Raw genomic sequence first — 14,489 nt, forward strand, 5'->3', positions numbered from 1 at the left:
ACAGGAAAATAATTCTTCATTTCCCTCCTAAGCACCATAACTGATGTTTATGGTCCCCTCCCAGAATTTTAAACTCTCAGCAGTTCTAATTATATCCGAGTCATTATTTTCAGGTTAAGACAAGGGGTCTTAATTAGCATTCTTTTTTAGCTATGCGAAATGAGACAGGGCATGAAGCAGAAACGATCTATGGAGAGGCAGAGAGAGAGAGAAAGAAAAAAAAAAAATCTGTGCAGCTTTTACAGTTGAGCTGACACCCCCGCCTTCCCCACTCTCCCTCCACCCCCCTTGCAAAAAAAGAATGCAGTCATATGAACTTTACCAGACAATGGAGTACCTACAGGCTCTCCCCTAGACAAGTCCTTTATAACCAGCCAGAGCTATGTGCTGCAGACAGTGGCCAATCGGCAGGCTCCTTTCTGCAGCAGGAACACAATAGGTGCACTGGCCACACTGTCCTCCTAGCCCCTGACAGCAGTTCAGGTTCATTTATTGTACACGGGAAGCACATATGTCTTTAATAGTCACTGTGAAATTATCAGTGAGGCTGTCTTTATTTCACCATAATTACATCAACCTAATTACTGCGCACAAGCTGCAATAGCACTGTTTGTACAGAGTGGCGCATGGGCATGCAAGCCAGAAAAATATGCATGAACATGCTTGCTTATTTCAATAATAAAATCCCCCAATTATTTCTTTCCCAGAGCTTAATGCTTCCTCCAGAACACTCTAGTGGATATAGTCATCACTTCTTCTTTTCAAAAGAAAAAAAGTGCAGATACATTCAAGTGTGTGTATGTGTACATGCATACGTGTATAATTTAAACACTATTTTAGCCATTTATAGAGGGGTAAGGTATAGGGGTGGAACCTAGTCAGCAATAAAAGGTTACTGAGGATCTAAGGCATGAACCCCTTATCACTAGGCATTAGGGCAAAATAATAAGTGAATCTGCATTCATCACCGTAGTCATACATAGAAGCCGATTTATTTGGAGTCCAACCGTCATGAGCATTTGCATATGTCACATTTATGTATTTCCATGTTACATAATTACAGCGTATTGGGCAACAATGACTCAATGCTTGAAAAACAAAAATCTTTGCTTTTCCTCTATTAGTCGAACAGAGGTGGGTACAGTCTGAAGTGGGAAACGCCCGCTATTTTTTTTTAATTTTATGCATGTTTCATTTACATATTCATGAACAGAATAGTTGTTATGACCGCTGATTCTGCAGCAGGAGATGAAAAGGCAGGATTCAGCATACAGAGTGTATTCATTTTGAGGGGGAGAGTGGCAGCATATGATGACCAGGAAGAAAAGATATTTGGGGTTTCATTTGGGAGATACCTCATTATATAATAAAAGATCTGAGTAGACAACCTATCAAAAAATGTATAACGAACCTAGGAGGAAAAGCAATTTGCATTGTTCATGGCCATTCAGTTACTCACACTGTAAAGAAATAAGCATTTTGAAATGGAAATTTCTGGCTCAAATCTTTGCAGGTAAATAAAACTGCATTTTGTTTTCTGGCTACTTAGAAGATTACGAAAATGGCATGTGCTCAGCAGCTCTGCATTTCTCATTATTTTATAATTTACATACTTCTTGTTCCAAAATCAAAATGCTAAACTTTAAGCACTGATTATGTTCTAAGATAGAATTTTACCAAATTTTACCTAAATTTTTTATATATTTTTATTTTTACCTTATGATTCTCTAATCAAGAATAGAATTCATCATCACAGTGGGCATATTTGGAGAAACAGTAACTCATCTATTTCCATATAGATACATGTATATAATACATATTCATCCCCACTACAGAGAAAGAACCCCACTAATGTTATTTTATCAACATATTTTATCATCCCCTTTTTATTAATGTTTGCAAGATTTGTATTATAAAATGTATTCAAGTTGATTTTGAATTTTGTAAGCATGTGTATGTGTATGTGTGTCTCTGTGTTTTTAATACAGCTCTTCTATCGACACTTTCCCAAAATCTAGTTTTGGTAGGAGGGATAAGTGAGGCAAATTCCTAAGTAGACCAGTAAGAGACCACAAGACTCAATTATAAAAAACAAAAATAATATAAGAAATGACTGTATCTATAATTCTGAACTGCTGCATACATTGAAATCAAAACACCTGAAATCAAAGGCATAATTTGGTTACTTGATACATAAAGTAAGATGCTTCTTCTCTAAGTGATTGCAGGAAAACTTAAGAAGCTACTTGCAACACTTTATTGATGGTTTTCCTAAAAAAATATAGTCTTTCTAAATCTTCAAGAAAAACATGAAGATTTCCTGGTAATCAAATTAAGATATGTAGACTTCTACATCTCTCTCTTTCATCCCTCCCTCCCTCCCTTCCTCCTCTCCTTCGCTCTCTCTCTGTCTCTCTCACACACACAGAAATAAATATATATAAAATCATGACTGTCCTTTTATTATAAGAATTTGCAATTCTTCTAGTTATCTCAATTTTTGGTCTCTCACTGAACAAAAAAACTTATGAAAGTCCAAACGGAAAATGGTAATACTTAATTGCTAGTTATCCTTATTGCTAAGTAAAAATCAAAACAGGGGAGAAGGTTTCATAATATCACATACATTTAGATTCCACTAGCACCTAGAACAGAGTCGGACACGACTGAAGTGACTTAGCAGCAGCCGCAGCACATAGAACACATTTGGAAATTCACTGTTATACAAAGGATTTTGATGAGTATGCTAATTTTAAAAACAAGATTAGTTAATAGTCCATATCTGACTCCCTTAAATAGAGATTTGCAATGACCACTAGAAATAAAAGAGGCCTTCCTTAAGTACTACAATTCATTAAACCACACAAGGGTTTCTACTCCTTATTATAACATTCTGTCATAGTTTGAGTTACTAGATATATTTGAAAACAACATTGCATTTTTCATAATATTTTAGTATTATACTTTCCTATTCTTCTCACATCTCAAATACAAAATGCAACTATGAGCTATTAGCATACTACCCAAACCAAAATAACTTTGCAGTAAAATCTTATTTGGGATCATTGTACTAGAAAACTTAGACCTAAGCTATACCTTGGAGATTGAATCCATTCATTTTAGACATGAAACTAAAGAAAATTAGTAACTACTTAATGTATTTCCACCCATCACTCTGCCATCCTATATTAAAAATATGGTTCTGACCTGTTGTCAGGATATTCTTAACTAGTAGAGTTTTACCAAAGATAGGGAATTTATGGCATCTTCCCATAAAATCAAAGACGTGCATTTATAAGATAATGTATGGAGACTGCCGTCTGTTTTCCCACAGTGGAATTAAACTAACCCCTTTATAAAGATCAAAAGCATAACCTTAGACTTATAGTCATGATCTCACCAAGAGTCAACTCAGCACAAACTGGCTGTAAGAATGTGAAATAACAGCCAATCACATTAACCTTATAAATAATAAAGGGCATTCCATACAGAGATCCAACTTCGAGATGTGAAAATAATACGTTAAAGAGTAACTTGTCAGTCTCCTGATGTGACTCATTCTCATTAAAAAAATAATCCATTTTAATAAGTATGGGAAATATTCACAGTGTAATCAACGTTAAGAAACCACTGTTTATGTCTTTGTCAACACAATGACAAGCATCCAGGTGACAAAACAAGATGCGGCTAATCATCAGGATAGCTCTAAATATCTGGCTGTTTTTGTGCCCACAAACTCATTGCTTGAAATATCAGTGTGTGTGTGTTGGATTCAAAGTGAATATTCTTGAACTCATTAATAATGAACATTTTTATGGGATTTGAGAAACAGGATTTTTAGAGGTGTCACTTTTGGATCATCCAATACATAAATCTGTTTCCAAATAATACCTTTTAGAGCATAGTTATGATTAAGCTCATTTATGTTGACCTCAAAACTGTTAGCAGTGCACTACGTATGAAAATACAGCACTTTACACCACAGTTTGTAAAACTTATTTCTCTTGCAATGTTTCCAGTTGTTTTAATTAAGATTGTTTATTAAAGGTGCACTTTATGAAAAAAATAACAAATTAAGACATCTAAATACCCAATAGAAAAAAAAAAATTCAAGCAGATTAATCACCTAAAAAGACCTGGAAAGAGAAATGAAAATCTTTCATCTGAGAAGTTGTCACCAAGCATCTGAAATATCTGTCTTTGGATAATAATTTTTTCTAAGTAAAAATTGTTTTTAACATCTAGGATGAATAAAAAAGAAATGTTCTACATAAGCCATAAGATATATCCAAAATTGTATTATGCAGTGGTTGCTAAATCTGTCATTAACAAAAAAGTTAATCAGATTGTACCTCATAATATAAGTGCAGTGAAGTAAAAAAGAAAAAAAATGAACTACAGCACAGACGAACAAAGAAAACATAGCTTCCCCATTTAAAAAGTGGTCTAATTTTTGTCAAATGCTCATCCCATTAGGTGGTTGGAGGTAGTAAGGGAAAATTATTTTCCAGTTAATTTATGTCATTCTTTTATGCTTCAATAGCCTCTTCTAAGTTATTCCCTGTGTGGCAGACATAATAATGGTCCTCCAAAAATGTCCACATCTTAATCCTCAGCATCTGTAACTATATTACATTACATGGCAAAGGGGAATTAAATAAACTGATGGAATTAAGGTGGCTAATCAGATGATTTTAAAATAGGAAGATTATCCTAGATTATCTGCATAGGTCCAAATTACCCTCAAGGGTCCTTTAAAGTGGAGGAAGGAAGCAGAAGAGTTAGAGAGAGATGTGATTATGGAAGAATGCAACATTGCTGACCTTTAAAATGGAAGAAGAGAGCTAGGAAGGTAGGCAATCTCTAAAAGCTAGAAAAAGAAAGAAACAGCTTCTACCTCAGAATCTCCAGAAACAGAGCCCTCCCAGTACCTTGATTTTAGCCTGGTGACAACCATTTGGGACTTCCAACCTCAAGAACTACAAGATAGTACATTTGTATGGTTTTAAGCCACTAATATGTAGTAATTTGTTGCAGCAGCAATAGGAAACCAATAAAAGCCATCTTTTGAATAAGTTAAGGTCTTAAGTTTAATCCCCCTGTCCTCTAAAATAAGAGGGGGAGGAATGAACTTATAGATCTTGTGGTTCTAAGGAGTGGAAATCTGTCCTTGATGATATTTTCTTGACTATGAGTTGTCTTGTCTCTGGATTCCTGTGTCTGGGTTTACTAAGGTAGAGTAACTGATCTGGACCTATTGAAGCATTGTGCTGGCTCCCCACATTGAAATTATTGCATGTCACCACTTTTTCCTCCTCTCAGTATCTTCTTCATGTGTAGCCCCTTAATTCCAGCTTCAGGCTTTTGTTGCCATCTCATTGCATTATGCATCTGGGCACCAAAACAATGTTTGAATACTCTATAAATTTTGTGATCATAATGAACTGGTAGACTATCTCCATGTCTTCATTTTCGACACCACATTCAGGGACTACAGTCCTCCTCTTTTTAAAAATTAATTAATTTATTTTAATTGGAGGCTAATTACTTTATAATATTGCAGTGGTTTTTCCATACATAGACATAAATCAGCTATGGGTATCTATGTGTCCCACCATCCTGAAACCCCTACCCACCTCCCTCCCCACCCCATCCCTCTGTGTGGTCCCAAGCACCAGCTTTGGGTGCCCTGCTTCATGCATTGAATTTGCACTGGTCATCTATTTTACATATGATAATATACATGTTTCAATGCTATTCTCTCATATCATTTTTTTTTTCATTTTATGCCCAATTTCTTTGGCTATGAGAAGTTTCTCCTCTCTTTCCTTCTGCTTCCTTCAGTGGCAGCACCAAATTTATCTACTGGTGTATTTAATTAAAAAAAAAACTTTGGGACTTTAGCCCAGAGAAAGAAGAGCAAGGACACATATATGTCCTATTGTTTTTTCTTCCATTTGTCTTTCCCCACACTCACTTAGGTCAGAAGGGTTAGGACTGTTTGTTCTAATATAATATTTTCTTTCATATAATACCATCTTCCTTCATGAGGTGGCACTCAGAAATTCTTCTTCACTGAGGCCAAATAGCAGAATGACAATAGAGGAATATGGCAAATATGATTTTCCAGGATAAAAGTGTATTCATTTATTATTTTCAAAATATTATACTCATGGACTTCTGGTTAAAAAGGTAGGTATGATCTCAAAACTGTACTAAAACTACAGAAAATGTAGTATTAATAAGGAAGAACAAAGAAGGAAAACAAAACAAAATTTTTAAAAGTGGAGCGAAATTTTGAGAGTGGGATAGTTACTGACTGACCTATAAGACCTGAGAAAACTAGATCTTGAGCCAGCAGCAGATAAAGCCTAAAGACCTCCCAAGAAATTTTAAAGCATCAGAAGCACCAGATGCTTTGGGAAATGAGGACAGAGAGAGGCATAGTTGAAAAATGGTTAGATTTTGGTTGCGTTGTGTTAGTTGCTAAGTCATGTCCAGCTGTTTGTGACCCCATGGACTACAGCCTGCCAGGCTCCTCCGTCCATGGGACTCTCCAGGCAAGAATACTGGAGTGGGTTGCCATTCCCTTCTCCAAAGATTATGCTTACCAAAAAGTCAAATCCTTGTAACTCTTTCTTCACTCCATGTCTGTAGGCAAATTCCTATTTCACAGTATAGCATTAAGTCTGGAGACTTATTTTCTGAAGAAGGTGAAACACAGTTTACACACTTGAGGAAGAATTCCCATACTCTAAGGAGTAGTTTTAAATCAATCTATACACTCTAGCTGTTGGAGGGTTCTGACAACATGTGGTCCGCTGGAGAAGGGAATGGCAAACCACTTCAGTATTCTTGCTTTGAGAACTCCAAAAACAGTATGAAAAGGCAAAAAGATAGGACACTGAAAGATGAACGCCCCAGGTCTGTAGGTACCTGATATGCTACTGGAGAAGAGTGGAGAAATAACTCCTGAAAAGAATGAAGAGATGGAGCCAAAGCAAAAACAGTGCCTAGTTGTGCATGTGACTGGTGATGGAAGCAAAGTCCAATGCTGTAAAGAGCAATATTTCATAAGAACCTGGAATATCAGGTGCATGAGTCAAGGCAAATTGGAAGTGGTCAAACAGAAGATGACAAGAGTGAACATCGACATTTTAGGAATCAGCGAACTAAAATGGACTGGAATGGGCAAATTTAATTCAGATGACCATTATATCTACTACTGTGGCAAGAATCCCTTGGAAGAAATAGAGTAGCCCCCATATTTGACAAGAGTCCAAAATGCAGTACTTGGATGCAATCTCAAAAACCATAGATTGATCTCTGTTCGTTTCCAAGGCAAACGATTCAGTATCAGTGTAATCCAAGTCTATACCCCAACCAGTAATGCTGAAGAAGTATAAATTGAATGGTTCTATGAAGACCTACAGGACCTTCTAGAACTAACACCCAAAAATGTCCTTTTCATTATAGGGGACTGGAATGCAAAAGTAGGAAGTCAAGAGATACCTGGAATAACAGGCAAATTTGGCCTTGGAGTACAAAATGAAGCAGGGAAAATGCTAATAGAGTTTTGCTAAGGAAATACACTGGTCATAGCAAACACCCTCTTCCAACAACACAAGAGAAGATTCTACACCTGGACATCACCAGATGGCCAATACTGAACTCAGACTGATTATATTCTTTGCAGCCAAAGATGGAGAAGCTCTATACAATCAGCAAAAACAAGACCAGGAGCCAACTTTGGCTCAGATCATGAACTCCTTGTTGCCAAATTCAGACTTAAACGGAAGAAAGTAGGTAAAATGACAAGATCATCCAGGCATGATCTAAATCAAATTGCTTAACAATTATACAATGGAAGTGACAAACAGATTCAAGGGATTAGATCTGATAGACAGAGTGCCTGAAGAACTATGGATGGAGGTTCATGACATTGTACAGGAGGCAGTGATCAAGACCATCCCCAAGAAAAAGAAATGCAAAAAGCCAAAATGGTTGTCAGAGAAGGCCTTAGAAATAGCTGAAAAAAGAAGAGAAGTAAAACGCAAAGGAGAATAGGAAATATATACCTGTTTCAATGCAGAGTTCCAAAGAATAGCAAGGAGGGATAAGAAAGCCTTCCTCAGTGATCAATGGAAAGAAACAGAGGAAAGCAATAGAATGGGAAAGACTAGAGATCTCTTCAAGAAAACCTTTAGAGATACCAAGGGAACATTTCATGCAAAATGGGCACAATAAAGGACAGAAATTGTATGGACCAAACAGAAGGAGAAGATATGAAGAAGAGGTGGCAAGAATACACAGAAGAACTATACAAAAAAGATATTCATGACCCAGATAACCATGATGATGTGATCACTTACCTAGAGCCAGATATCCTGGAATGCGAAGTCAAGTGGGCTTTAGGAAGCATCACTATGAACAAAGCTAGTGGAGGTGATGGAATTTCAGTTGCACTATTTCAATTCCTAAAAGATGATGCTGGGAAAGTGCTGCACTCCATATGCCAGCAAATCTGGAAAACTCAGCAGTGGCCACAGGACTGGAAAAGGTCAGCTTTCATTTTAATCCCAAAGAATGGCAATGCCAAAGATTGCTAAAACTACTATACAGTTGCACTCCTCTCACACACTAGCAAAGTAATACTCAAACTTCTCCAAACCAGGCTACAACAGTACGTGAAACATGAACTTCCAGATGTTGAAGCTGGATTTAGAAAAGGCAAAGGAACCAGGGATCAAATTGCCAACATCCATTGGATTATCGAGAAAGCAAAAGAGTTCCAGAAAAACATCTACTTGTGCTTTATTGACTATGCCAAAGACTTTGACTGTGTGGATCACAAAAAAACTGTGAAAAATTCTGAAAGAATTGGACTACCAGACCATCTGGCCTACCTCCTGAGAAATCTGTATGCAGATCAAGAAAAACAGTTAGATCTGGACATGGAACAACAGACTGGTTCCAAATTGAGAAAAGAGTATGTCAAAGACGTATATTGTCACCCTCCTTATTTAACTCATATTCAGAGTATATTATTCGAAGCACTGGGCTGGACATAGCACAAGCTGGAATCAAGATTGCCAGGAGAAATATCAATAACCCCAGATATGCAGATGACACCACCCTTATGGCAGAAAGCAAAGAAGAACTAAAGAGCCTCTTGATGAAAGTGAAAGGGGGTGGGGGGTGAAAAAGTTGGCTTCAGACTCAACATTCAGAAAACTAAGATCATGGCATCCGGTCCCATCACTTCATGGCAAATAGATGGGGAAACAGTGGAAGTGTGTGAGACTTTACGATTTGGGGCTCCAAAGTCACTGCAGATGGTGACTGCAGCCATGAAATTAAAAGACGCTTGCTCCTTGGAAGAAAAGTTATGACCAACCGAGACAGCATATTAAAAAGCAGAGACATTACTTTGCTGACAAGTATCTGTCTAGTCAAAGCTACAGTTTTTTTCAGTAGTCATGTATGGATGTGAGAATTAGACTATAAAGAAAGCTGAGCATCAAAGAATTGATGCTTTTGGTGCAGAAGGGATGCTCTTTAACATAATTTTTGGTTCAATACTATTATGAACAAGAAGTATCTTTATATGTATTTTAATTATTAAACACTTTGTCTTCACTAAGTACAGTAGATAGCATACCTAATATATACAATTTCACCAAGTATAATCATGCATAGTGAAAATCACAGTTAATAAGCCTCACTCATGAGCTCAGAGCTTGTGTCAGCTTTATAACCATCATCTCTTAATCTTAAACAGAAAGAGAAATATATGGGACGCTGGAAGTATAGCATAGAAGACAAGAAATAAAACAAATATAAAGAAAAAGTCAAAATGGAAGAATTAAGGCTATATTAAAAGAATAAAGCTTTTTAAATGACTATCATTAATGTTGTCAGAAAAAATATTTTAAAATATTATGTCCATGAAATACAAGATGTTGCCAAAAAATCTAGATAATAAGAAAAAGTTATTGAAAATTAAATTAATATCATGATGATGAAAATAAAAGAATAAAAAAGTTGGAAGTTAAATTTGAGAAAATTCTTTCCTAAAGTAAAGAAAAAAGATGAATGTAACAGAAGAGAAACTATGACAAAGAAGAGAGATTCAGGAACTGTAAAATTCAAACAACTGGAATCCATGGAAAGAGAAATAAAGAAAATTAAGGAGGAAAATCATCAATGACATAATTCAAGGAAACATCCTGGAACTAAAAACATGAGTCTCCAGAAATAATTCCTAAGAAAGCCGTAAGTGTGGATTCACAGCACAGTTATTAGCACAGAATTTCCAAATACTTGAAATAGGAACTTCTAGCTCTGGTCATGGATGGAGTAGATAGCACTGAGCAATGTTCCTACTGAAAACAATTATAAAGTTGAATAAATATAAAAATTGATATTTTTAATAACAACACAACCAAGTAAAACATTTAAAAAGTGACACCAAACATAAGCATACACAGCATTTAACTAGAAAATGCCAAGTGTACAGGTGTTTGCAAACATTTGGCTTATTCACTTTTTTTTTTTTTCCACAATCTTTCCAGATAGTTAAGATCCTGTAGACATTTCCACAGTTAATATTTAAGAAGTGTTAAAATTGGTAGCATCTTCCTTCACAATGGAGGTATAGAAATTAAAGTATTTATCTCCATTTATTTCTCCCTAAGATAATTAGCAATGAGTATTTCTGAAGTGGAAATTAAGTAAAATAAATATTAAAGTAATCCAAAAGGAATAGAATAGACATAGCAAGGAAGAATAAGTTTGAGTCTTGGCTTTGAGGTGGAATATTCATTTATAAAACAGAGAAAATAAACCTACTTTTTAAATGCTATTGTGATGATTAAATGAAATAACACGTTAAAATCCCCTCCTTGGTGCATGCATGCTCAGTTCCTCAATCATGTCTGACTCTTTGCAATCCCATGGACTATAACCCTTCAGGCTCCTCTGTCCATGGGACTTCCAAGGCAAGAATACTGGAGTGGGTTGTCATGCCCCCTTCCAAGGGAATCTTCCAAATCCAGAGATTGAATCCATGTCTCTGTGTCTCCTGCGTTGGCAGGTGAATTTTTTTTACCACAACACCACCTCGGAAGCCTCCTAGGTATCCAGCCCCAAATATGTACTTGATGTACATCATTTCCCTCAGTCTCCTTGATAATCAATATCCTAACACGAACAGCTTTTAGAATGGTTTTATTCTATTTATCCAACTGAGAATTTTGAAGATAAATATACCAGGGTGGTAAAGAAGCATGAAAAAAGCTCAGAAAATTTTAAAATCCTTTTTAGGGTTAAAAGAAAAGATGAATTAGCCCTTTCCATAATTTGTCTAAGTCAGATGTAGGTTAGGAAAACGATGGAGTCTGACTCTCACACTGAGAACCTCCTGCCAGTGTAGAATCAACAAAGTAGAATTTGAACAAAGATGGTCTTACATCTGAATTTTGAGAACGATGTTTAATTCTTCAAGGACTTATCCTTTTTTATTTAATGCTTATCTTCATAAGAGGTTGCTGATGTACCAGCCATCCAAGGGTCTGAATCAAAGGTCACTACTATCTAAGAAGTAGACAGTATTGCCTTTTTCAGGTCTTCACACTCTGGCCTAGAGTAGATAAAGCCTATAGAATTATATATTAAAGCTTATAGTTTTGTTTTACCCACTGGGCTTGCCGCTGAAAATTTTGTCTCTACTCTTTACACACGGACAAGAAGCCATGGTTGTAGACAACATCGCCACTCTGGGCTTTGGCTCTTCAGGCTCCCTTGCCTGAAGCGATGTGCGGGAGGGGTAGGTTCTTACCTTTCTTCCTCAGTGGGATTTTCCAAAAGCAGGCAGTGTTCACATTCATTAAGCCTGTATCTGTCTAAAAGACTTCTTTTCCAAAGGAGAAAGTGCCTGATTTACTCTCTTAACCAGAACATTGATTTTTCATCAGCTGAATCAACTTTTCTTTCAGCTACTCCTTCCAAGATGCATTGCCCCACTAAGTAAAGCTTTCAAAAAGTGAAGTCCCTGAAAACACAATCTGGGAGCCTCCCTAAAACAACTCCACAAACCACAACAGAGACTTTGTTCCCTTAGGACCCAATGAGAAACTTTTCTTTTTTATCTTTTTCTAAACCATGGTTAAAAGAATGGTTTCTCAGTGTCCTCTAAGCAAGGTCACTTCAATAAATCCCAGGGCTAACATAGTCTAAAGAAAAATGTTGCATCTTCAAGTGTACTTAGATGCTGTCTTCAGAATATAAAAACTATCTAACCAAAAATGCTTCTCTTTTCACCTTTGATGTCAGAAATAGTGAAGCAAAACGTGTTTTGCCAGTTTTGTAGTCTGTATCTGTTCCTTTGCCTTGGTGGGATCTTTTTACCTTTAAATGTCTCCTCTTGTTCAATTCTTCTATCTCTAATCTCTTTAGTCTTTTCTTAAATAGATGGGGTGATGTATTCATTTCCTATTGCTGCTATCACAAATTTAGTGATTTAAAAAGCCTGGACTTATCATCTTGCAGTTCTGGAGGTCAGAAGTTAAAAATGGGTCTCAGTGAGCTAAAGTCAAGGTGTTGGGAGGATTATGTTTCTTCTGGAGGCTGTAGGGTAGAATCTGGATTTTGTTTTGTTTTGTCTTTTCTAGCTTCTAGAAGCCACCCACCCACATTCCCTGCCTCATGGCATCATCCTCAGCTTTCAAAGCCAGCACACAACATTTCATCTCTCTGGCCATTTTTCCCTAATCACACCTCCTTCAGATCTGTTGATTAGCACTCTTTGCAATCATAATTCCTCTTTCTGATGTAATGCAATATATTTCCAGGTTCTGGGAATTGGGACATGAATACCTCTGGGGACCCATTATTCTGCCTACCACATGGAACATGTCTTAAATTAACAGTGCAGAATATAAAAAATATGGGTTGCGGAATAGTCTAGGGTCAAGAATAACAATCCACATCCCCTTGAAAAGGAGTGAGTAGCATTTGAAATAAGATTACCAGACAGAAATCATCAGGTTGGGGGTGGGCATGGGAATGGAGGGTTCTCTCAAATAGACAGCTGGACAGACCTGGAAAGCAGACAATCAACCACTAAGAAAAAGGGCCAAGACATCAAATCCCAGATCACTCCCTGGTCTCTTTCCTCCACCAGACTCAACTTTTTTGGTCTTTTGCTGATCACAGCTCTCTCATGGCCCTCCACTTCCAGTCTTACTAGATGATTGGCTGATTCTGGGATTCAGAAATGTGAAGCTTAATAGTAAACGTGCAAAGTCAAGTGGGTTTTAGGAAGCACCACTATAAACCAAGCTAGGGGAGGTGATGAAATTCCAGTTGAGCTATTTCAAATCCTAAAAGATGATGCTGTTAAAGTGATGCACTTCATATGTCAGAAAATTTGGAAAACTCAGCAGTGGCCACAGGACTGGAAAAGGTCAGTTTTCATTACAATCCCAAATAAAGGTAATGCCAAAGAATGTTCAAACTACTACACAATTGCACTCATCTCACACGCTAGCAAAGTAATGCTCAAACTTCTCTAAACCAGGCTTCAACAGCACATGAACCATGAACTTTCAGATGTTCAAGCTGGATTTAGAAAAGGCAAAGGAACCAGAGGTCAAATTGCCAATATCCGTTGGATCATCAAGAAAGCAAAAGAGTTCCAGAAAAACATCTATTTCTACTTTATTCTCTACACCAAAACCTTTGACGGTGTGGATCACAACAAACTGTGAAAAATTCTTAAAGAGATGGGAATACCACAGCACCTGATCTGCCTCTTGAGAAATCTGTATGCAGGCCAAGAAGTAACAGCTAGAACTGGACGTGGAACAACGGACTGGTTCCAAATTGGCAAAGGAGTACGTCAGAGATATATATTGTCACCCTTATTTAACTTATATGCAGAGCACATCATGAGAAACGCTGGGTTGGAGGAAACACAAGCTGTAATAAAGATTGCCAGGAGAAATATAAATAACCTCAGATACACAGATGACACCACATTTATGGCAGAAAGCAAAGAAGAACTAAAGAGCCTCTTGAAAGTGAAAGAGGAGAGTGAAAAAGTTGGCTTCAGACTCAACATTTAGAAAACTAAAACCATGGCATCCGTTCCCATCACTTCATGGCAAATAGATGGGGGAAAAGTGGAAACAGTGAGAGACTATTTTCTTGGACTTCAAAATCACTGCAGATGGTGACTGCAGCCATGAAATTAAAAGATGCTTGTTCCTTGGAAAAAAAGTTACGACCAACCTAAACAGCATATTAAAAAGCAGAGACATTACTTTGCGACAAAGATTCATCTAGTCAAAACTATGGTTTTTCCAGTAGTCATGTATGGATGTGAGAGTTGGACTATAAAGAAAGTTGAGTGCCAAAGAATTGATGCTTTAAAAAAAAAAAAAAAGAATTGATGCTTTTGAACTGGGTGTTGGAAAAGACTCTTGAGA

At 36.9% G+C, this 14,489-nt stretch overlaps 1 protein-coding gene across 3 annotated transcripts in view; it reads right to left on the bottom strand.

Moving 5' to 3' along the window:
- The window catches only part of LOC122687327, a 716,827-nt gene that overhangs the window by 646,708 nt on the left and 55,630 nt on the right, over window positions 1-14,489 (bottom strand). The window lies entirely within an intron of this gene.

The sequence above is a fragment of the Cervus elaphus genome, chromosome 31 (genome assembly GCF_910594005.1).
Source record: "Cervus elaphus chromosome 31, mCerEla1.1, whole genome shotgun sequence".
NCBI classification, from domain to species: Eukaryota; Metazoa; Chordata; class Mammalia; order Artiodactyla; family Cervidae; genus Cervus; species Cervus elaphus.